The 24,167-nt window shown below is 36.3% G+C and overlaps 1 long non-coding RNA gene across 2 annotated transcripts in view; it reads left to right on the forward strand.

Moving 5' to 3' along the window:
* LOC127551808 (uncharacterized) overlaps nt 1–24,167 on the forward strand; it is a 127,050-nt gene that overhangs the window by 82,967 nt on the left and 19,916 nt on the right. The window lies entirely within an intron of this gene.

Below are 24,167 nucleotides of genomic sequence, written 5' to 3' on the forward strand. Positions count from 1 at the left end.
CTAATCTGTTCTCACTTGAGAGGCAGCTCTGGCTGGACTGAAGGAAAAAGAGGACTTGCCTTACTGGACTGTGCACTTCAGGGAGCACTGCTTTCCTGGTGGACCCTCTTTTCACCAAGCTTCCCCCCCCTCTCTCTCTCTGTGTCTCTCTCTATTCTCTCTCTCATCTATCTCATCTCTGTGTGTGTGTCTCTCTTATCTCTCTCTTTTTCTCTCTTCTCTCTCTTCTTTCTTTCTTTCTCTCTCTCTCTCTCTCTCTCTCTCTCTCTCTCTCTTCTGCCTCTCTCATCTGTTTCATCTCTCTCATTTCTTTTTCTCTGTTTTTCTTTCTCTTCTCTCTCTCACTCTCATCTCTCTCTTTTTCTCTCTTCTCTCTCTCTCTCTCACTTTGTCTCTCATCATTTTCATCTCTCTCTCTGTCTCTTCTGTCTCTCTCATCTGTATCATCTCTCATTTCTTTTTCTCTCTTTTCTCTTTCTTACTCTTTTCTCTCTCACTCTCTCATCTCTCTTCTCCCCCTCTCTCCTCTCTCTCGCTTTCACTTTCTCTGTCTCTCTTATCCTTTTCGCCTCTTTCTTTCTCTCTCTTCTCCCTCTCTCTCATTCTCTTTCTTAATCTCACTCTCTCTCTCTACTTTTTCCATCTCTGTCTCTCTTTTCTCTTCTCTCATCTTTCTCTGTAATCTCTCTCTCTCTCTCTTCTCTCTCTCTCTCTCTCTCTCTCTCTCTCTCTCTCTCTCTCCCCCCTCTGTCTCTTTTCTCTTCTGTGTCTCTCATCTGTCTCATCTCTTTCTCATCTCTTTTTCTTTCTCTCTCTTCTCTCTCTCTTCTCCCTCTTTTTCTCTCTTCTCTCTCTTTTTCTCTCTTCTCCCTCTCTCATTCACACTCTTACTCTCATTCTCTCTTTCTTTCTCTTTCTGCTCTCTCTTTCTATCTCTGTCTCTTTCTTCACTCTCTCCTACATAGCTGGAATCTATTTTCAGAACAAAAACAAAGAGAGGTTTCTCTTGTGCTTCCCAGTTTCACCACAACATCAGCAGGGAACAAGGCATGACTATAGCTTTCTGGGGGTTTCTAGTTGTTTGGAAGCAAAACGATGATTTAATATTGATACCTAAATGTGATTGACAAAAATATTAATGCAAGCTGCACTGATGGAACTGGCATATGCAGAACAAAAGCAATCAATCAACATGCATTAAGCACCCACTGTGTATTAAGCAGTGACCTTACAAGTGCAAAGAATGAAACAATTCCCATTCTAATGGGAGAGACAAATGTACATAAAATATAAAATACAAATGTAAATTTTCTTATGTGCATACATACACACACACACACATATATATGTGTGTGTGTATATATATATATATACATACACACATAGATATGGTGTTTAAGTACAAGGTAGTTTGGAACAAATAGGGAAATCTGGAAATGTAGAAAATTGTAGCCAAGCTGTACCCTTAACAAAGGAAAAGGCAAGAGGTAAAGAGAAAGTGCATTTCAGGCAAGGAGATGACAGCCCCATTCTATGGATCACTGGTCAGACCATATCTGGACTTCTGTTCTGAGTTAAACAGTAAAATGGAATGATTTAAAACCATGTCATATGAGAAAGGCTTAAAAGAATTTAGGCAAAAGAACCCTGCCTCTTTTTTTCTGACTACTTTTAAATTTGCTCTCATAAAATCTAGGACACAGTTCAGGTTGCCCCTTTTTTCACTTTTAAAAATCACATTACAAAATGGAGAGGTAACTTTCTTTTCCCTTCCCCACTAAATTTCCCAATCTTTGTATTCCTGAAACCATTAAAGACACTTAGCTTTCTAATATCTAGTGGGGCAGCTTGGTGGCACATGGATAGCACTTGGCTTGGAATCACGGCCTCAGATATGTATTATCTGTGTGACTCCAGGCAAGTCACTTAAATCCTGTTTCCCTCAGTTTCCTCATCTGTAAGATGAACCAGAGAAAGAAATGGCAAACCAGTTTAGTATCTTTGCCCCAAATAAGATCAAGAAAAGTTGGATATGACTGAAAAACAACATCTAGAGATAAAAAAAAATTATAAAATGATATATATATATATATTTGCATTTTCCTCATAGGACCCATTGATATAAGAACAAAGTAGTGAAATTGAAGATAAAGGACTAAGTTTAAATTCTGGCTCTGCCCCTTTATCTGTGTAACTTTATATAAACCTCCTTCCTTCTTAAGGCCTGGAAATTGAAGTTTGGACTAGATGAAGTTCCCCTCTATTCCCAAATCTCATGAATCTATGAACTCATGTTTACATGAAGATAATAAAACTGGAGGAGGAGAAGCTGTCCTTAACTCTTTGAAGGGTTGTCCTCCATGTACCTCCAGAAGAAAAATAGGATTTCCCTGGAAGTTTTTGTTTGTTTTGATCTAGAGAAATAAAATTTTTCTATGATTTAGCATAGTCTAGCAATTAAATGGGTTGTCAGGTATTGAGTTTCCTGTTCCTAAAAGTGTTTGAGCAGGAGATAGATGACTACTTGTCAGATGTTACAGAAGAGATTTATACACTAAATAATGAGTCAAACTAATTTTCTTTTAAAGTCTCTTCCTGCAGCTAGTTCATTGGTTGAGACTACATACTCAAACACCATTATCCTGCCTATATTAACAGGAAACAGGTTTCCATCACCTGCTTACATTCACTTTAGAGTTTACAAGCTCTCTACTTATATATAAAGTGAAATGTTCCCCCTAACTCTTCTTCCTTCTCCTGGGAATTGTCCACTTCCCTGTTTGGGTATTGTCCAAGGATGCTAAACCTTAACTCTCTACTTCCCTTTACTTGGGAGAGAGATAGAAAAAATCTTCAGATAACAATAATAGCACACCTGCACCCAGAATACATAGGAGACAATTCATCAAAAAGCACTTTTGTTCTCCCCTCATGTCCCTAGAGCTTCACGTTCATCTCGGCTCCATGCCCTCATGTATAGTTCTGTCCATCTGTCTGTGTGTAATCTGTGTTTGCTGCCACTCAGTTTTGTTTAAGATTTGGCTTTGAACCTTTAAAGTTATCATTCTATGCTTATGTGCTATTTTAAGATCCAATTGGAACTATCAGAAAGCAACAATGACATAGCGAGGCCGTCTGGGATGTTTTCCCCATGTTGCATGCAAGGCTGCATAGGAAACATTCCATGGCTCCTGCCTCATTAAGGGAATTTAATCCTCGCTGAAAGGATGATGACAAATATGTAGTCAACAGATTTGAGATTATTTTTTTCTCTCTCTAAATGTAGATAGGTCTCTTACAGAAAGATTTATATATGCCCCCTATTGAACTAGTATTATTGTGCTATTGGGTGTGAAGCTCTAGGAAATCCCTGGATCAAGTTAAGATATTTAAAGTACGATTTAAAGACATGCTGAAAAATACACATTTTTCATAACTTTAAAAAATATACAATCAGAAAGGATTCTGGGAAGATGGTAGAGTAGGTCAGAAAATTCTAAGCTTTCAGATTTCCCTCCCCCCACAAACAAAACAAAATTGTGTCTTAGGTTGAATGCAGTTGGATGAAAAATAAATAAGAGTTGAGGCAGAAGAGTGGTTCCTCCTAGGAGACCTGGAGAATATCTGAAGAAAGACTCCAGGATAAAGATTGGCCAGTGTAGTATAAACACCTCCAGGTTAGCTTTGCTGAAGTAGAGCCCTGCAGCTAACTGGGTTTGGAGGTAGCCTCAGCCCAAACCACAAGAACTTTCAACTTCTGGGGAGTTGGAGGTTTGACTCTGGGAAGATTGAGGGAATCTCTCCTGAGGTTGACACATGACTCTGAGTAAGAAGGATTCAGCTCACCTGGTGAGTGCAGAAAGAATCATAAGGAAAGGTTTGAATCACTTTATGAAAGTAGGAAATGCTACATAGGAAATAGATGATGATCTGTAAACCTGCCCTTTAGCTACATATACTTTAAGTTTGAGCCCACTTTCCCCAGGGAACTGTGTGGGCAAGAAGAGGATGTGTTCCATATTTGGGGGGAGGGATGTTTCTGTAACAACCATCCTAGCTATCTATAATGGATTAGTAAATACCCTTTCTAAAAGTTAATTAAATCTGGCTGATAATCAATGGGGAGGATACTGGTGGGAGCTCCTGAGTACTAGGTCCCTCCAAGAAACTAGCCAACCATTGTGAGTGGGAATTGCACAAATAGCCCTAAAGGGGATGGTACAAATAAATAACATAAAATGCATCAATAATAATATGCAATTTATTATTGGTTCATTTCATGTTATTTTATTCATTTCATTCATTTTTTATGTAAATCTCCCAAAGTAAGGAAGACAAGTTCCTCAACATGGCTGAAATGGAAAAGTGCTTTAAAATAGTACATTCACTGTAATTTTTATACTTAGCCCCTGTAACATTTGATCATTCCTGGGTCAAATAATCGTTACTTCATAACTTTAAGAAGTGATTGAATGAAAAAGCAAATATTTAATTACTTTGTGCCAGGTTCTGTGGCAAGAAAAATGGTAATCTGGAGTTAAAACAGAAGCAAGTACATCAAGAAACTCTGTGTATATGGATTCAGTGAGGGTAACATGTTAGCTTTGATGGGCTGATTCCTAGTGGGATTGCGCTCTTTAGTGGCTTGTTTTACTCTTTATATCTGGTTACTTCTTTTCTGAGTTTTGAAGCTGACATTACCTTCAGGAACAGGATCCCAGATGAGCAGCTCAGTGTTCCCAGGGTTTTTTTTTTTTGAGTAGGGTAATTGCTGATGTCAGTCTGTAAAGGTGTGAAGGTGATGGAATCTAATTTGATTGAAGGTCTACCTAACAGGTGGAATTACAGATTCTTTTGTTGCTCAGTCATTTTTCAATTTTGTCAGACTCTTCATTTGGGGTTTTTCCTAATAAAGATACTGAAGTAGTTTGCCATTTCCTTCTCCAGCTCATTTTACAGATGAGGAAACTAAGGCAAGCAGGGTCATACAACTAGTGTCTGAGACAGGATTTAAATTCATGAAGGTGAGTCTTTCTAACTCTAGGCCCAGCATTTTATATACTATGTCATCTAGTTGCCCAAGATTCTTCCCATAGATTGCTAAACTTCCTTAAAATTAGGACATATCTACAGCCTAGATTTCTGTGGGAAGGGCTGGTTGAGGTACTTTAAGAAAGATAGCTCTAGAGAAGTCCCATGAGAAGCTAGAATCAAGTGATTGAAATGATTGGGAAGCTGCCCAATAAGGACAGATCAATATGATGTTGGAATCTTCCATCTGGACTCCTGGCTTTAAGATTTTGCATTTTAAATTCTGCTAGTTTGTTTGTAATGTTAAAACACCGGAGAGTGAAAAAGATGGAGTTAATGAAGCACATTCCATTTTCCAGATTGGCTAAGCCCAGCTCTTGCCAAGAAATGGAGGGTGGATACCTCTATTTTCTGCAGGCTGTCTGGGGACCATATGCTTCATTTGGCCATGTTTTAAGAAGTAGAATAAGGAATGCTTGGACTATATATTCCAATTCCAAATCTCAGCTCTGCCTTAAACTTCTCAGGAAATTTCCAATGGGATATCAAACATTTTTTTTTCCTATTTTGATTTCCCAGTAAAAGTGTTAAATATGACTAGCCCTTAGATTGACCCATATAACTCTTCCTTAAATAGCTCCTACACTGGACTCACTGTCATTTATCATCACCATTTGTTTATCATTTTGCTGAGAATTTTTAGTTCACATGGATTATTTTCTGAATCAAGTCAGGTCAGCTAAGAAAGTTGAAAATATGACAAAATTTAAAAATTTAAAATATATGTTCCTATATGAGCTAAATAATTTATTGAGCTGTATGACACTTGTTTATGGGGAAAAAAAGAAAAAAAGAAGGAATGTAGACTACAGATGTTGTTATGATTTAATACTGTGAATATTGATTTATATGTTTATATACATACATGATTATATGCATATTTGCATGCACACATACATATTAATACACACTCTTTCTGCCAGGTTTCAATTCATCTGGAATACAATTCTTAATCAGGTCATAATTTTATCATGCAGCATTTCATTTTTAGATATAGTTGACCTGCTGGATGACTTTCTTATTCAAATGTTTTTCGTTTTTATTCTTTTATTTATACTAGCAATTCATCTTGTTCTCCCATGAGCTAACTTGTGTCAGTGGTATTTTCCCCAACTCAACAGCCAGGAATCTGGACCTATTGCTTCCAATATAAAAGGGAGATTAGACTTGGTTCTTTAGTCCTTAAAAACAGACGTAGGAGCAGAGAAAGTTTCAACTCATGTAAGAAAAGGCTTTCCAATAATTACAACTATCTCCCAATGGAATGGGGTTGCCTTGAAGGTTTAGATTTCTTCCTCAGGAGCTATCTTCAAACAAAAGCTGAAGAACCACTTGTTGAAGAGAGGATTTCTGTTCAGGTGATAAAGTGGCTGGGTCTGGATTCAGAAACATCAGAATTTAAATCTTGCCTCAAATATTTATTAGTGGCTGTGTGTTTCTGGCCAAATCACTTAGCCGGTTTGCCTCAGTTTCCTTAACTGCAAAATGGTATTAATAGTAGCACCGACCTCACTGAGTTTTTGAGTTTCTGTGAGGATCAACTGAAATATTTGTAATCTGCTTAGCACAATACCTATTATAGTAAGTGCTATAATACAAATGCCACTTTCATTCCTCTTCTCTTCTTCAGGTATGGCTTGAATTGGATGGCTTTTGAGGTCATTTGTAACTCTGAAATTCTGTGATCATTTCTACTCATGTTTTAGTGAAAAGAGCACTAGCCTGGGAGGCAGAAATCTAATTAGCTATGTAACCTCTAATACATCACTTACCTTTTCCAGAATTTGGATTTCTTGATCCATAAAATTGGAAGTAGACTAGACAACTTTTTTTGAGTATAAGAAACCCCTTTTTAATGACAAACAATCAGTTGAACTCTCATTCTGTTGATTAAGAAACTACATATGGATTTAGGCAGGCACACTGGGCTTGGAGTCAGAAAGTACTTGAGTTCAAATCCAGCCTCAGACACTTACTAGCTATGTGACTCTGGGTAAGTCACTTAATCCTTTTTGCTTCAGTTTTCTCATCTGTAAAAGAACTGGAGAAGGAAATGGCAAACCCCTCCAATATCTTTGCCAAGAAAATGCCAGTGGGGTCACAGAGAGTTAGATATGATTGAAAAATGCCTCAACAACAATAACATATGGATTTACAAAAGCTTTCCAATAGAAACCTCGTAGTTCTTTTTTTTAACCTATTAGTTCGTTTAAATTTTTTAAAAAATATTTTTCTAGTATACGTGTAAAAAATTTGTTAACATTTGTTTTTAAAACTTTGAGTTTCAAATTCTTTCTTTCCCTGCTCCCCTCCAGAGAATGTACATGTGAAATTATCCAGCATAATCACAAGTCACAATTTATTCAGCCATTCCCCAAATGGATGGACAACCCCCTCAATTTCCAATTCTGTGACCTGAAAAAAGCAGCTGCAAATATTTTTGTACATAAAAAATATAAATTGTTTTGCTTTTAAAAAATACTTTTGGGGACACATGGCTAGTAATGGTATTATTAAGTCAAAAGGTATGTATAATTTTTATCATTAGATTGTATGATTTTGTGGACTTTGGACATAAATCATATATTTTGATCATTTATCAATTAGAAAAAGGCTCTTTGTATTTATTTATTTATTTTTGTTGAGACAATTAGGGTCAAGTGACTTGCCCAGAGTCACACAGCTAGGAAGTGTTAAGTATCTGAGATCAGATTTGAACTTAGATCCTCCTGACTTCAGGGCTGATGCTCTATCCACTGAGCCACCTAGCTGCCCCAAAAGGCTCCTTCTAAAATAAATTTGTTCACTTCCGGCCAAGATGGCAAAGAGGAGGCACACAGCTGTGTAAGCTCCGCGTTTTCTCTCACTATCCATTTCATTACAAGCCTCTGAATTAATGCTTGACTGAAAAAAAAAACAAAAAAACAACCCACAAATAGTTACCAAGAGAAGCCATCCTTGAAACGCGTCAAGAAAGGTCTGTTTTTGCTTGAGAGCGGGGATGGTTTTAGATCGGGCTCAGGCTGAGGGCAGCAGCGGCAGCGACAGGAGAAGAGTGGAGAGGGGGTGGGGTGTGATCGCAGCAGTCTCTGGGGGGGAGGGGGAGCTTTGCTACAGGATTGGATACTTTGCCCTGGCAGCAAGTCAGCAGCCCAGCAGAGAAGCTAAAAACACGGGGGGAAGGGGAAAGGGGGGGAGTTGGGGGGGTGAAGAATACAACCCCAAACAGCTGGAGTCTCTCGGGACTGGCCACCCTTCCCCCACAGTATCTCAGCATGCTCTCGGAGTCTCAGAGCGCAGGTGCAGCACAGTCCTGCTAGTGCCTCGCTGCTGCCCCCGCAGTCTGTAGAGGAAGCTCGGTAACACCACCCAGCCCCTCCCCCCAAAAAAACAGACTACATTTAGGATTTTTCCTTTTTTTTCTTTGCTAGTTTGTCTTTGATTCTTTGACAAAATGAGCAAAAAAATAAAGAGGACTTTAACCCTTGACAGCTTCTATACGGATAGAGAGCAGACTCTAAACCCTGAGGAGACTAAAAACAGACTGTCTCCAGGTGAATCTCCAAAGGAGGAGATCATCTGTTCCTCAGCACAGATGAATCTCATAGAAGAAGTCAAAAAGGCTCACAAGGGAGCTAGAAGAAAAATGGAAAAAGGAAAGGGAGGGTTGGCAAGAGAGTCTGGAAAAGTCATCCCACTCATTTAAAGACAGAGTGGATAAAGAAATAAAATCCTTGAAAAATAGAATTAGTGAACTGGAAATAGAAAATAGCTCTCTAAAAAACAAAATTGGCGAAATGGAAAAAAATTTCATAGAACAAAAGAACTCAATTGGACAATTAGAAAAAGATATTTAAAAAAGTGAGTGAAGAAAATATTTCATTGAAAATCAGATTTGAACAAATGGAATTGAATGACTTGAGGAGACAAGAAGAATCAGTCAAGTAAATCCAAAAAAATCAAACAATGGAAAAGAATGTGAAATACCTTCTTGGGAAAACAACAGACCTGGAAAACAGATCCAGGAGAGACAATCTGAGAATCATTGGACTCCCAGAAAAGCATGATGAAAAAAAGAGCCTGGACACTATTTTCCAGGAAATTATCAAAGAGAACTGCCCAGAAGTCATAGGAACAGAGGATAAAATAGACATTGAAAGAATTCATCGATCACCCACTGAAAGGGATCCTCAAATCAAAACATCAAGAAATATAGTGGCCAAATGCCAGAACCCTCAGGTGAAGGAAAAAATATTGCAAGCGGCTAGAAAAACCCAATTCAAGTATCAAGGAGCCACAATAAGGATCACCCAGGATCTAGCAGCATCCACATTAAAGGATTGAAGGGCCTAGAATATGATATTCTGAAAGGCTAAGGAACTTGGTATGCAACCAAAAATAATTTACCCAGCTAGAATGAGCATCTTTTTCCAAGGAAGAAGACGGACATTCAACAAAGTAAGCAAATTTCACCTATTTTTGATGAAAAAGCCAGAACTTAACAAAAAGTTTGATCTACAAATATAGAACTCAAGAGAAATCTAAAAAGGTAAAGATTAATCTTGGGAACTATATTTCGGCTATAAAGATGTATAAAGAATACATGTATACCTTGTTCTAGAAACTAGATGTGGAAAGGACATTGTACCAGAAAAAGGGTAAAGTGGGGGTACTACATCTCATGAAGAGGCAAAGGAAACCTATTATATCTGAGAGAAAGCATGGAGGAGGATGAATATAGTGGGTATCTTTTTGCCTTCAGAATTGGCTTTAAGAGAAAAATTTTAGACATATTTAATTTATGGTGAAACTTCTCCCACCTCATTGAAAAGTGAGAAGGGAAGGAATAAGCTAAGCGGAAGGGAATACGGAAACTGGGAGGGAAAGCGGTAAGATAGGGGGAGGAACTCTAAGGTGAGAGGAAGGATACTAAAAAGGGAGGGCTGTGAGAAGCAAGTGGTGCTCACAAGCTTAATACTAAGAAGGGGGGTAAGGGGGAAAGAAGGAAGAAAAGCATAAGCCGGGGTTAACAAGATGGCAAGTAATACAGAATTGGTCATTTTAACCATAAATGTGAATGGGGTAAACTCCCCCATAAAGAGGAAGCGGTTAGCAGAATGAATTAAAAGCCAGAATCCTACAATATGTTGTTTACAGGAAACACACCTGAAGCGGGGAGATACATGCAGGTTAAAGATAAAAGGTTGGAGCAAAATCTACTATGCGTCAGGTGAAGTCAAAAAAGCAGGGGTAGCGATTCTGATCTCAGATCAAGCTAAAGCAAAAATTGATCTAATTAAAAGAGATAAGGAAGGGAACTATATCTTGCTAAAGGGTAGCATGGATAATGAAGCAATATCAATATTAAACATATATGCACCAAGTGGTGTAGCATCTAAATTCTTAAAAGAGAAATTAAGAGAGCTGCAAGAAGAAATAGACAGTAAAACTATAATAGTGGGAGATCTCAACCGTGCACTCTCAGAATTAGATAAATCAAATCACAAAATAAATAAGAAAGAAGTCAAAGAGGTAAATAGAATGCTAGAAAAATTAGATATGATAGATCTCTGGAGAAAATGTAATGGAGACAGAAAGGAATATACTTTCTTTTCAGCAGTTCATGGAACCTATACAAAAATTGACTATATATTAGGACATAAAAACCTTAAACTCAAATGCAGTAAGGCAGAAATAGTAAATGCATCCTTTTCAAATCACGATGCAATGCAAATTACATTCAACAAAAAGCCAGGGGAAAGTAGACCAAAAAATAATTGGAAACTAAATAATCTCATACTAAAGAATGATTGGGTAAAATAGCAAATCATAGACATCATATGCAATGGGGAAAAACTGGAACCTTTCCCAGTAAGATCTGGAGTCAAGCAAGGTTGCCCACTATCACCATTATTATTTAATATCGTATTAGAAACACTAGCCTCAGCAATAAGAGTCGAGAAAGATATTAAAGGAATTAGAGTAGGCAATGAGGAAATCAAACTATCACTCTTTGCAGATGATATGATGGTATACCTAGAGAACCCCAGAGATTCTACTAAAAAGCTATTAGAAATAATTCATAATTTTAGCAAAGTAGCTATATAAATAAATTAGAGGAACATAGGATAGTTTATCTCTCAGACTTGTGGAGGAGAAAGAAATTTGTGACCAAAGATGAGCTAGAGACCATTACTGATCACAAAATAGAAAATTTTGATTATATCAAATTAAAAAGCCTTTGTACAAACAAAACTAATGCAAACAAGATTAGAAGGGAAGCAACAAACTGGGAAAACATCTTCACAGTTAAAGGTTCCGATAAAGGTTTCATTTCCAAAATATATAGAGAACTGACTCTAATTTATAAGCAATCAAGCCATTTTCCAAATTACCCTGGTATGGATTCTGTCAATATAAAGTTATTATTAAATAAAATAAAATAAAATATTAAAAAAATAAAACAAAATAAATTTTTCAGTTCTTTATGCATTTGAGAAATGAGTTCTTCATCAGAGAGATTTGCTTCAAAATTCTTTTCACAATTATTACTGTTAACTGTATTTCCAACCTGTTTATTCTATTCTATCTCACCTTTCATCCTGCCTCTCCTCAAAAATGTTTTGTTTCTGATCACCTCCCTCTCTTAATATGTCCTCTCTCCGATTACTCTCCCCAAAGTCTTGTTTGACCTTGCCTCTCTACTCTCCTGCAGGGTAAGATAGATTTTTATATTCATTATTGTGTGCATATGTTATTTCTTCTTTTTGCCAATTCTGATGACAATAAAGTTCACTTATTTGACCTTTCTGCCTCCTCTTTCCCTCTAATGAAAAAGCTTTTTTTTGGTCTCTTTTATGGCAAATAATTTATTCCATCCCACCTTTTCTTTTCCCTTTCTCCCAATATGTTTTTCTTTCATTTCTTAATGTGATTTTTTAAAAATAGTATCCCTTCATATTCAATTCACAATTGTGTCCTCTAACTGTTCTCTTACCAGAAAGTTCTTATGAGTTACAAGTATCATTCTCCAGTGTAGGAATGTAAACAGATTAACCTAAGTTAAGTATCTTATGATTTCCCTTTCCTGATTATTCCCTTATGAGTCCCATATTTGAAAATCAAATTTTCTCTTTTTTTTTTTCTTCATGAACACTTGAAAGTCCTCTATTTTGCCCTGATGGATTATGCTCAGTTTTGCTACGTAAGTGCTCCATGGCTCCATTGCTCTCTGGAATATCTTATCCCAAGTCTTCTGATCCTTTAAAGTAGAAGTTACTAAAACTTGTTTTATCCTGATGGTGGCTCCACTATACTTCAATTATTTCTTTCTAGATGCTTGCAATATTTCCTTCTTGACTTGAGAGTTCTTGAATATGACTATAATATTCCTGGGAGTTTTAATCTTAGGATTTCTTTCAAGAAATTCTTGAATATCAGAACAGTTTTCTTTGATAAATTTTTGTAATTTTTTATATTAAAGCTTTTATTTTCAAAACATACATATAGATAATTTTCAACATTCACTCTTGTAAAACCTTGTGTTTCAAAGTTTTTCTCTCCTTTCCCCCCACAACCTTCCCTAGATGGCAAGTAATCCAATATACATTAAACATGTGTAATTCTTCTATACATATTTCTATAATTATCATGCTGCTCAAGAAAAATCAGATCAAAAAGGGAAAATGAAAAACAAAACAAAATGTAAGCAAACAACAACAAAAAGAATGAAAATATTAAATTGTGATCCACACTCAGTCCCCACCATCTTCTCTCTGGGTGCAGATGGCTCTTTTCATCACAAGACCATTGGAACTAGCCTGAATCATCTTTGATAATTTCTTGAAAGATATTGTCTAAGCGCATTCATTAATCATGGTTTTCAGTTAGAGCAATAATTTAAAAACTATTTCTCTTGGAATTATTTTCCCAAGTCAGTAGTTTTTCCAATGAGATATTTCACATTGTTTTCTATTTTTTAATTCTTTTGATTTTGTTTTTATTGTAACTTGATTTCTCATAGAGTCATTAACTTTCATTTGTTCAATTCTAATTGTAAGGACTTATTTTCCTCAGTGAGTTCTTGTATCTTTTTTCCCATTTGTCCAATTTTGGTTTTTAAAGCATTCTTCTCCTCATTAGCTTTCTGTATTTCCTTTTTCATTACTTTCATTTCTCTTGCCAATATTTCCTTTATCTCTCTTATATTGATTTCAAAAATCCCTTTTGAGCTCTTCCATAGCCTGAGCCCAATTTTTTTTTTCTTGGAGGTTTTGAATATAGGAGCTTTGACTTTGTTTTCTTCTTCTGAGTGTGTGTTTTGATCTTTTTTTTTTCTTTTGTCACCACAGTAACTTTCTATGGTCAGAATTTTTTATCTGTTGTTTGCTCATTTCCCCAACCTATTTCTTGACTTTTAACTTTTTCTTAAAGTAGGGTTCTTTTTCAGAGGGCAGAGAGTGCAATGTCCCAAATTTCAGGGGTTTTATACAGCTCCATCTTTTTGTGAGTTATGTTGCTTTAAAATTTATTTAGAGTCATTATTTTAAAATATTTAAAGGCGTTTGGGGAAGAAATCATGCCTTTATTTTACCATCTTGGCTCCTCCCCCAACCCATTAGTTCTTGAAAGAGCTTAATCCACTTTGGTGTTCTGAATGTTGGGAAGTTTTCCTTATATCACATGTGAATTAGCCTCTTTACAACTCCCAACAATTTTTTCTCAGTTTTACTCTCTAGGGCCAAAAAAGAACTAATCTCTCTTCCATAGAAGGCTTTCAAGTACTTAAAGGAAACTAGTATGAGCCTCCTCTCATTTTCAAGCTAGAAAATTCCACCCCTTTTAACCAATCTTCAAATGGTATGAACTTTGTTTGAATAATTTTTGAGACCTCAGGGTTCTCTTCTTAGGGCATTAGAGTTACACTTTAGTCCCATATCTTAACAACTAAGAAAACCTCCTCTTAAACAAATCAAAATAGATCTCATCTTATCATTAGAACTTCCAGACTAGAGAACCAATGAATTCTGAGTGCAGAATGAAGCATAATATTTTTCCACTTTTTTCTTACCATTTTGTTGTTGTCAAAAAATGTTAAAACAGAAATAAGTTTTGCATTACTTTATATCTAAAATGGACATCATATTGCTTGTCTTCTCAGTAGGTAGAGGAAGGGCTAGAGGGAAGGAAAGAAAAAAGGAAAAAGAACCTCTAGATTAGGTTAGCCATTTGTTGAATGGTCCATTGCTAGACCATTGATCATCATAAAAATAAAGACTGTCATGATAGCCACCTGTAATAAAATTATCTCTACAGTTCTTAGATATATAGAATATACTTAGTATTCATAGGCACCATTGACTTTTTCACAGGCACTACTGAGTGTTTATAGGTCCTAAATCAGGTATTCTAAAGTGGAGGAATACATGTAATTCCTGTCTATACATACATATATGATAATAATCACTAACATTGATCTGATGAGCTTTTAGGTTTGCAAAACACTTTACAAATATTATCTCTTATTATCCTCATAACCATGGAAAGTACATGCCATTATTTTTATAAATGAGGAAACTGAAGCAGAGGTTGTGGTTTTTTGTTTTTTTTTTTTTTTTTACAGCTAGTCAGGATCTGAATTATAATTTGAATCGTTGTTGTCCTAGCCCTACATCCAATACTTTATCCACTGTGTCACTTGATTACCTCATTTTGTTTGGGTATATTCGAGACTTCATTGTTTGAAGATGAGAAAGCATCACTCATAAAAACAGACATTCCTATTTATGTTCTCCAGAGGACTGTGTATGAGCCCAGGTATGGGAATAGCACTAAATAGGGCTCTGACCACTGGGGAATATGCTACAAGATGGTAGGTGCTACAAGATACTTAAAAATTAGGCAGTAGCCAGGAGCAAGTGGACATGAAAGAGCAGTAGCTATGGTTGGGACAGAGTAAAAGTGTGGGGCAGGACCATCTATTTGTAGACACGGGTCACAGCTGAACTACGATACTTCAAAACTGGGGTGAGAAAGCACCTTAGAATTCTCTAGTCTAATTTATTTGCTTTTATAAATTAGGAAGCTGAGATCTATAGAGGTTTCATGACTTGTCCAAAGTTATGTAATTAGTGGTGCAGCTGGAATTCATTCTCAGGTCCACTGGCACAAAGTTCTGAGTTCTTTCCATTTAGTCCACTAAGAACTTGTTGATATGTTCATTTCTGAGATTGTGAGTTAATCAACCAATCAACAATGTTTATTAAATGCTAGACAATGTGCTGGTTGCCTAATATGTAAACACAGTGAATGAAATAAACCTTAAATGCAAGGAGCTTATATTCAAAAGTGACTGTGTCTTCCATCTATATGGAAAAACTAGAGAGGTTACAGAAAAATTATTTTATGTCTTTTGGAAATATACGAAATTGTCACCCTTTGGGTATGTGCAGAGATAATGTTTAACTTTTTGATTCACTTTCTTGTCAATTATGTTGCTTTAGGTATTAATAAAATGCTTTGGTATTGAATCCATGTCTCTTGTATGTTTTAGCAGAAAAGTTTACCCAGGATGGGACTTGAGGTATTCAATTATTAGAGGAATAGTGATAGTAACCATTCTGAATCTAGAAGTACAGAGGGGAACAGTATCAAAAGGAAAGGGGAAACTGAGGTAATAATGTGGCTACTCAAAAAGCATGAGGGTTAGTTTTTTATATAAATGAATCAATTAGTATGTACTTATTGAATGAATGAACTAATAATTGAAGGAAAAAACTCCACGAAGTACTTTTGCTTCTACTAGAAATTGTGTCTAAACTATAGTTCTATTTTATTCTATCCCAAATGCCTGTAAGTTGATTGTTTAAAACTTGGAACACTTTTCCCTAAGGGATACAAAACAACAAACTATGTTTGGATTTGAAGACTAAGAAGGGGTGTGTGTGTGTGTGTGTGTGTGTGTGTGTAGTCTAACCTGTTAGTTGTAGGTGACAAGTCACAATCAGTTTACATCTCAGTTTCTCTATCTATAAAATAGGATAACACTCCTTTCACCACTCCCCCTCATAGGATTGTAGTGCAAAGAGCAATTTTGCAAACTGTCAAGTGCCATGTTAATTTAAAAAATTAATCCTTTAAAAAAAAAGATTTTAAAATCTTTTATGGCTTTGCAGTTGGGAACAATAATGTTGCCAGAGCACAATTTTCTATTATGTTATGGGCTCCACAGGTCTTTGGGCTCTCCTAGAACACCAATCACCATTCACAGGTTAGTTTTGTTGGGAAAATGGGATACATGGTATAGAAAGAAGAGACTGTTTTACTTTCACCTTTGCTTACTCTAATCTTTGAGAGAAAATGAGGAAGCAACAGAAATTAAGCTGGCTGAGAGGGCTGGAGAGGAACAAAGAAGACCCAAATAGCTAAAAAAAGCTAGTGTAGAAGAGGAACTGATAAGATTGAGGTTTCGGGCCTGGGGGAAGAAGACAGAAGGAAGTAAAAAAAGTAAAAGACAACAGAGAAGATGAAGAAGTAAATCAAGTCAACAACCATCTGCTAGGTGTTTATTGTGAGAATGAAAATACAAGCAAAATGAAAGAATTCCTGGTTACCTTATAATGATGGGAAATAGCAAAGGGGAGTTGAAAAGTAGGAGGTGGAGAGAAAAAGTCTTAAGAATTGGGAGCAGGCTTGGAAAAGGAATAATCATTGACCTGGTCACTTCTTCAAAATTGAGGCTCTGGGAGGGATCGTTGGGGTTGAGAAAGGATGTGGGGGAAGAAGGAAGTGATTTTTCCAGGGAAAAGACACTGGAGGCATGGTGAAAGTCTGAATGATCAGCTTTGGGACCAGAAAGAAGAGAGATTATGTTGACTTTTGAACTCATGAGGCTGGGAGACCTGCCCCTCTCTTTAGGATGTATATCCTGTGACAAAGTGCCTACACCCTCCTTCTGCCTCAGGCCAGAGTAAAGTGCTCTCCAATTCAAAACACCTCTCAACTCTACTCCTATCCCTCCAAATCCCTTCCTTTCTCTCCCCAAATGGAAGTATAACAAGGTAGATAAACTTTCTTTTCTCTTTCCACCTTTGACTGGAGTAGCTTGTCCAGTCGAGTGAATGGCATGCTAAATAGAGTTAAATTTGGAATTCAGAAAATCTATGTTCAAATCCTATCCAAATGATAAGCAGTTTTATGATCCTGGTGAAGCACCTGAAACTTATGAGTCTCAATATGCTCATTGATTTAACAAAAATGGCATTTACCACAGTATGATTTTGGAAACATCCAATGAGATATTGTATGCAAAATATACTTCATTCCATAAAAACTTACCTAGATATCAGCTAGGAACAATAATAGCAGTAGAGACTGGCTTCATATGCACACATTCTTTTTTTGGCAAATAGATTGTTCTTAAATAGAGACCTTAAGACCCTGTCCTTTCTGTACAGAAACTCAACACTCATCTCAGTTGAATCTGAAGATTCCTATACAAGAGGGCAGATAGAATCTTATTCATTTCCACTCATGGAACAAATGCCAACGCTATCTCCAGTGGATACCAAGGAAAACCCTGAGTTCCCAGCACCTCTCAGGATGTTTCATGCCCCAGTGCAGCTCAACAAGCTGCTCTATCAGCTGCTACTACCCTGTGGAAGCAGCTTCATTAAAGGTAAAAGCAGACGATCATTCATCTGCGTTTTAAATAGGAGACACAAAGGCCGTCTTGAGGTTTGAGCCGCTCGGTGTTCTCTGAAAATAGCTGGGTTCTGTGGCGCCAGCCACTGCTCTCAAAGAATCAAAGAAACTCCATGTGACACAGCAATATCTCCTCGTTAAGTGGAAGAGAGGAGCTGTTGCAAAATCCCCCAACCTTTAGGAAACCTTTAGCTAATTAGGCACAGATTAGTGAGATGCTGGTCTGCCAAGTGGATGTCTTTCCCCATTTCAGAAATACCCATCCTAGGGACTTGAGGACTTATGCCAGCTTTACCAGTAAACACCAACATAAGCCTGTCTATGCTATTTCAGCTCTGAGTAGGGCACTGGCTAAAAAAGATAACTAGTAATTTTGATACCCAGCAAGTACCATAATCTGTGCCTGGGGGATCCCCCTCTCATACCATCTGGTAGCTTTCTATTTGTACTAATTATTATTTTTCATGGAGGTGCTAAACTCAGTTGTTTCTGTGCTGCCACAGGACTACAAGCAAGTGCTTTTAGAATTTTCTAAACTCAGTACTATCTAAATTCAACACCCTGGGACAAAGCTCTGTTTGCCTTGTTTTGGTTCTAGCTCTGACCTGGATATATGGAAAACCAGGTTTCTCTGATAGTATAATGTGGTCAATCATTCAATGATACTTTTTGGCCTCTTCTACAAAGTTGTGATAATGCTTAAGTGAATAGGAAGAAAGCACTTCAAGAGAAATAGAATATAAACTTAATGAGGAAAGGCTTATCATTTTTGTCTTTGCAATCTCAACTAAAAGAGGAAGCTAAAATGACCTAATAATACTGGAAGCAGAGATTTTGGAGGAATTATTGGTCCTTTTAAGAATTCAAAAAGCTTTATCTTAACTTCTGCTCAAAACTATTTCTAGGGTTGAGTGAAAAAAAACTTTTCACTTTCCAAAAGGATGATTGGAAACTTCTTGGGCCTAGACTTTCAAACAATAATATAAAATTTGGCAAAACTGGGATATAACCAAACTTTGATGCAAACTAATTTATTGATTTTTAAATTACCACTTGGTATTCATGTAGAATGAAAATATTGGTTTAGACACTCCATACAACACTGCTGTTGAGTATTGATTATGTTTTTAAAATGCAATTTTTGAGGCATAGAGTAGAACATGATTTGTAAAGGATACCCAGAGAACAAAATGCAAAATTCAAGCAGAGTTATATCTAGAAATAAATAGGTACAAGGGAAAGAATTGAAGGAAAGATCATGAAATCAGAAGTGGGAAAGAACTGAATAATAGACCAGGACCAGAATGGGAGAGAATTCATTAGGATTATAGAAATATCTCAGAATCTGACTTTTGAGGAAATCTAGTCATCATCTTTATTACACTATAATCATGTGAATCATTTGTGGTTAGGCACAGTCATGCCAGAGAAAGTCCATACCTCAAATGTTTTGGTCTATACTCTGTCTTCCCCCTCCAGTTTCTTTATTACTTTTAATTTTTTTTATATTTTTGTATTTTTTTAATTAAAGCTTTTTGATTTTCACAAGATATGCATGGATAATTTTTTAACATTAATCTTTGCAAAATCTTATGTTCTCATTTTTCCTCCCTTAGCCCCATCCCCTTCCCTAGATAGCAGGTAATCCAATATATGTTAAACATGGTAAAATATATGTTAAATCCAATATATGCATGCATATTTATACAATTTCTTGTTGCACAAGAAAAATCAAATCAAAATGGAAAAAATGAGAAAGAAAATAAAATGTAAGCAAACAACAACAAAAAGACTGAAAATGCTATGTTCAATTCTTTATTACATAGAGATTGGGGGAAGAGGGGTGTATATAATATTTCTTGACTTTGGGTTGAGAGATTGTGAGAATATGTACCATTCAAGATAGTAGGTGGAACTTGACTGTTAGGCATATTCTTTGATCCTTGTCAAGGTAGTGGGGACAGTTGCTATGGATAAGTAGTATAGGAATGATGGGTCCTGAGAGCTTGGGTGCCTCAGTTTATGCTCCATATATTGAGTCCTCTTAACTTCTCCATTTATCCCAGCTTTCTTTGAAATCTCCTTTTCCCATCCATCCCATCATAATCTTCCCTTTTCCCCAGAAATGACTCATAGGAAAGTTAGCAATGGTATAATCAAGGTCATGACTGGATTTCCTCAAAAATAAAATTCTGAGATATTCCTATAACCCTTGTGAAAATGTCCCACTTTTGGCTTCATGATCTCTCCTCTAATTCTTTTACTTGTACCAACTTACCTCTAGACATAACTCTGTTTGAGCTCATATCTAACTTTACATTTCGTTTTCTGTGAATTTTGTAGGGTCATTTGCTTATAACATTTGAAACTATTTTTTGAAACATTATCCTTTGCTGGATTTAGGTTTTAGGAGTTGGAAGCTTGAAAGGAATGGTTTTTTGGTAATCAAAGCTTATTCCTCCAATGGGCTTGCTAAGATCTAAGGCAAAGAATGCTATCATCAGAATAGATTTCACATATTAGATGGCTTTCTTTACTAGGCAGTTCACTTTCAGAGGTTATTCTAATTACTGCAAATGGAGATTTATACTTTGGAGAAGAATCTTTGAAGAAGTTACCTATGATGGAGATGTGATTAACTATCGCAATTTAAATTTGCAGAAGCTTTGCCTCCTAAAAGGTTTGCTATGAGGTTTGTGTGTAAGAGGGAGTGTTTGTAGAAATGTACTGCTAAAATGGATGGATGGAGAAAATAAACTTAAGGGCATTCAGAGAAGAATAAGTTAAGGCCAAACAGTAGAAAGCCTTTGCTGACTTTAAGCAAGTGGTTGGAGAAACAGAAAGACATTAGCTTAATTGTCAATGGCCAGCTGCTAAGGAAGGAAGTGATTAGACCTGCTCAATTTCAGTACCTGGGACAAGACTTTTTTTTTTTTTTTTTTCAGTTCTGAGTTCAAATCAGATCTTAACCATTAGAGGACCTTGGAATCCTCAGACTTGGCTCTTTTTCCTTCCTTCCTTGATGGCATCTCTTTGGTCACAATGTCACATGTAACTATCACTTTTTTTTCCTACCATTTTATTCTATGAAATGGGGAAAGAAACCACAGAGAAGCGAAAGGATGGCCTTCAATACAGTTCTATGCAAGATCTTCTAATCTGCAGTTCTTAGCTTTTTGGCTTTAGGGTTACTTCCTTTACACTAAAAATGATGCAAGATGCCAAAGAGCTTATATTTATGTGGATTATATCAATGGGTATTTACCATATTAGAAACAAAAATATTTTAATATTATTAGTAAAGTAGTTTTAACCTCTCAAACCACCTGGAAGCATCTCGTGGACCCTTTACAAGTCCCTGGATCGGATCATATTGAAAGAACTACTGCTTCTTAGAATATTCCATTACTTAGAGAATTTTAGGGATATGATAACATCATCACAAATACTTATCGAATGCCCTCTATGGGCAGGGTACTATATTAAATCCTAGGAATACAAATATGTTTAACAATACATCTCATCTTTAAAAGATGATTAGGTGGTGCAGTAGATAGAACTCCAGACTTGGAATCAGGAAACCTGAGTTCCATTCTGGACTTACTAGATACTTAACTAGCTGTGTGATTCCAGATAAGTTACTTAATTCTGTTTGCTTCAGTTTCCTCATCTATAAAATAATCTGGAGAAGGAAATGACAAACGCTCCAGTATCTTTGCCAAGAAAACCCCAAATAGGGTCATGAAGAGTTAGACACAATTGGGCCACAATAATAACAGCACACCTGTAGAATAATTTTATTATAAAATGTTTTGCCACTAATTTTAAAGGTAAGTAGTAATACAAGCATTATCATTCCCATTTTATAGTTGAATAAACTAAGGTTTCAGGAACCTAAATTACTTGTTCATGATCAGAGAGAATACAAAAGGCAGACCTGACTTTAAGTCTAATGCCATTTATGATACACTACCATCCTGATCTACAGGAACTCATTACTTGGGGAGTTGAGATGATTATATAAAAAAATTGCTAATAGCACAATGTGGTATATGCTAAAGGGAATGAATATAATATGAGCTAAATGATTTATCTACAATATATTTAACTCACAAAAAAGGAGAAGAATTCTGTTTTGCTCAAAGTGGATTAAATAGGCCTGTCTGTTATTTCATCAATTGGCCCCAGCCCCAGCCCATTTTTAGCACCTGTTTGGATCCATTGTTGTGCTCATCAGACACCACATCCTGCACTGTGTCTATTAGCTATTTTTAGAAGGGCCTCCCAAGGAGCCCTTTCTCTGTTGCTATTTTGGGGAAAGTGAAAAGTCAATCAGGGCTGCAAATCTTTAAAGATGTGGTCAACTGAGGTTGTGCTCAGGAATCTAGATGTCCATTAACTCTTCATTTCAGCCCAGAGGTCTTCTTGAGCACCCCCAGCAAAGTGAATGGGCTCCTGCTTCTGATGCTAATTTTCTTCTTAGTTTTTCCTTTGATTAAGTTACTATTTCTTAGGGCGCATTCAAAACTCAGCAAGCCCCTAAAATCATCTTCCTGACAGGAATTTTCTAGAGAAGGCAAAGGTAAATTCGGGAAAAAGGTTCTGGGGGAGATTCCTAGACCATAACACTGCCTGAATTGATACCCTGCTGGCTGGTTTTGAGAAAATGGAAAGAGCGCATCAGGTTCTCACCTGCACTTGCACCTTCAGAAGGATGGAGGTGTGCCTTGAACACGTACCAGATATGAGATTCAGGGCTTGTCACTTAACCTCAAAATAGAATATCTACAAAGAGACAGAAGCCATCATATATGCTCATTGATGCATGATTGAGACAACCTAGGTCTTAAAAGTAGTTCAAAGTAAACATGATTCCTCTCAGCTACAAAGGAAAAAGCAGTTGACAGAGAAGTGGGCTGATCCTTTTGTTTACTCACTGAATTCTAGCTCAAGACCATTAATTCTCTCAAGTATGCAATCAATTAAAAGATATTTCATTATTACTTATTGGACCCTTCAAAGACAAATGGCTAATTTTCTTTTGGTTTCTGATTGTCAGGACAATAACCTGGAACAAAGCTGGAAAATACACACACACACACACACACACACACACACACACACACACACACACCAATAATCATCTCCTGTAGTCCAGTACACCTTTATTACATAAATATGAACATATTTGTAGGGTATGTAGTTTTTCTGTTTTTTAAAAGACTTTTTGTAGGTTTTTTTGAATTTGCAAAAATAAATTAAACAAGAATTTGTCAAATGTTCACTATGTGGTAAGCACACAAAGACAAATATTAAAGTCACTATTTTGAAGGAGCTTATAGATTCTTGAAGGAAATAACACAAATACATAAATGTATGAATATGTTTGCAAGGGTATATGATTTGGGAATTACATTTGATGAGCGCTTAAGTGGACTGTGGAGATCATTTAGTCCAATTTCTTTGCTTAATACAGATCAGGAAACTGAGGCTTAGGGAGTTTGTGATTTACCCAATGTTATGTAGTTAATAAATGGCAAAGTTAAAATATGGCTCACAATCTGTTGAGCTACTCCTCCATGTTTCTCCAACTTCTTTCTCTTACAATTGTTCTCTTTAGAATTAGCTGCCACTAGTTGGTTTTAACTCCATCAGGGTAGATTTTCCAAGATGAATGGGGAAAAGTACATATCTTTATTTTCATTAATCTCTAATTGAAATTTAACATTTTCTTCAGTTCTCGAAAACACATGATTCAGAGAAGATTTCTATTGATTTCATCAGACTGTGAAAAAAATCCAGGACACAAAGAAGATTAAATAGCTTCCATTTAGGAACCAGAGATTCAAGGACTTAATTTGCAGATCAGACATGTCTCAATGTAATAATATGCTTTTTTAAAACAACAATGTACATAGTGAGAATCTAGCATATTAATTTAAAAAATTCTGTCCTTATCTATTCTGACTAGAGAGTTCACTCTAAGTTCCTTGGGAACAATCTAACATGTATTCAGGATCAATTCTACACAGGGCAAATCACTCACTGCTGATACAGAAGTTTATGGGATTTTTTGTTTCTCTTTTTTCTGGATGCTTCCAAAATCAGAGATGCAATTATTTTAGATGTTATAGTTAAGTTGGTAGCCTTGTATCATTGGTCTAATTACGCCTTTTTTTTTTTTGAAATCACATATAAAACAGTAAATGTCTAATTAGAAACTTAATTTCTCTAACCAGTCCTGGAAATTGAGTTCTCCTGCTCTTCAATCTGCAAATTTTGACCTGCCCTTGGAAGTAAAATGTAGAAAAATATATGAACAATATATTTACTTTTTGAAGACTTTTTTCTTGGCTAATAGGGAAAATGGAATA

Source organism: Antechinus flavipes, chromosome 2 (genome assembly GCF_016432865.1).
Source record: "Antechinus flavipes isolate AdamAnt ecotype Samford, QLD, Australia chromosome 2, AdamAnt_v2, whole genome shotgun sequence".
NCBI lineage: Eukaryota > Metazoa > Chordata > Mammalia > Dasyuromorphia > Dasyuridae > Antechinus > Antechinus flavipes.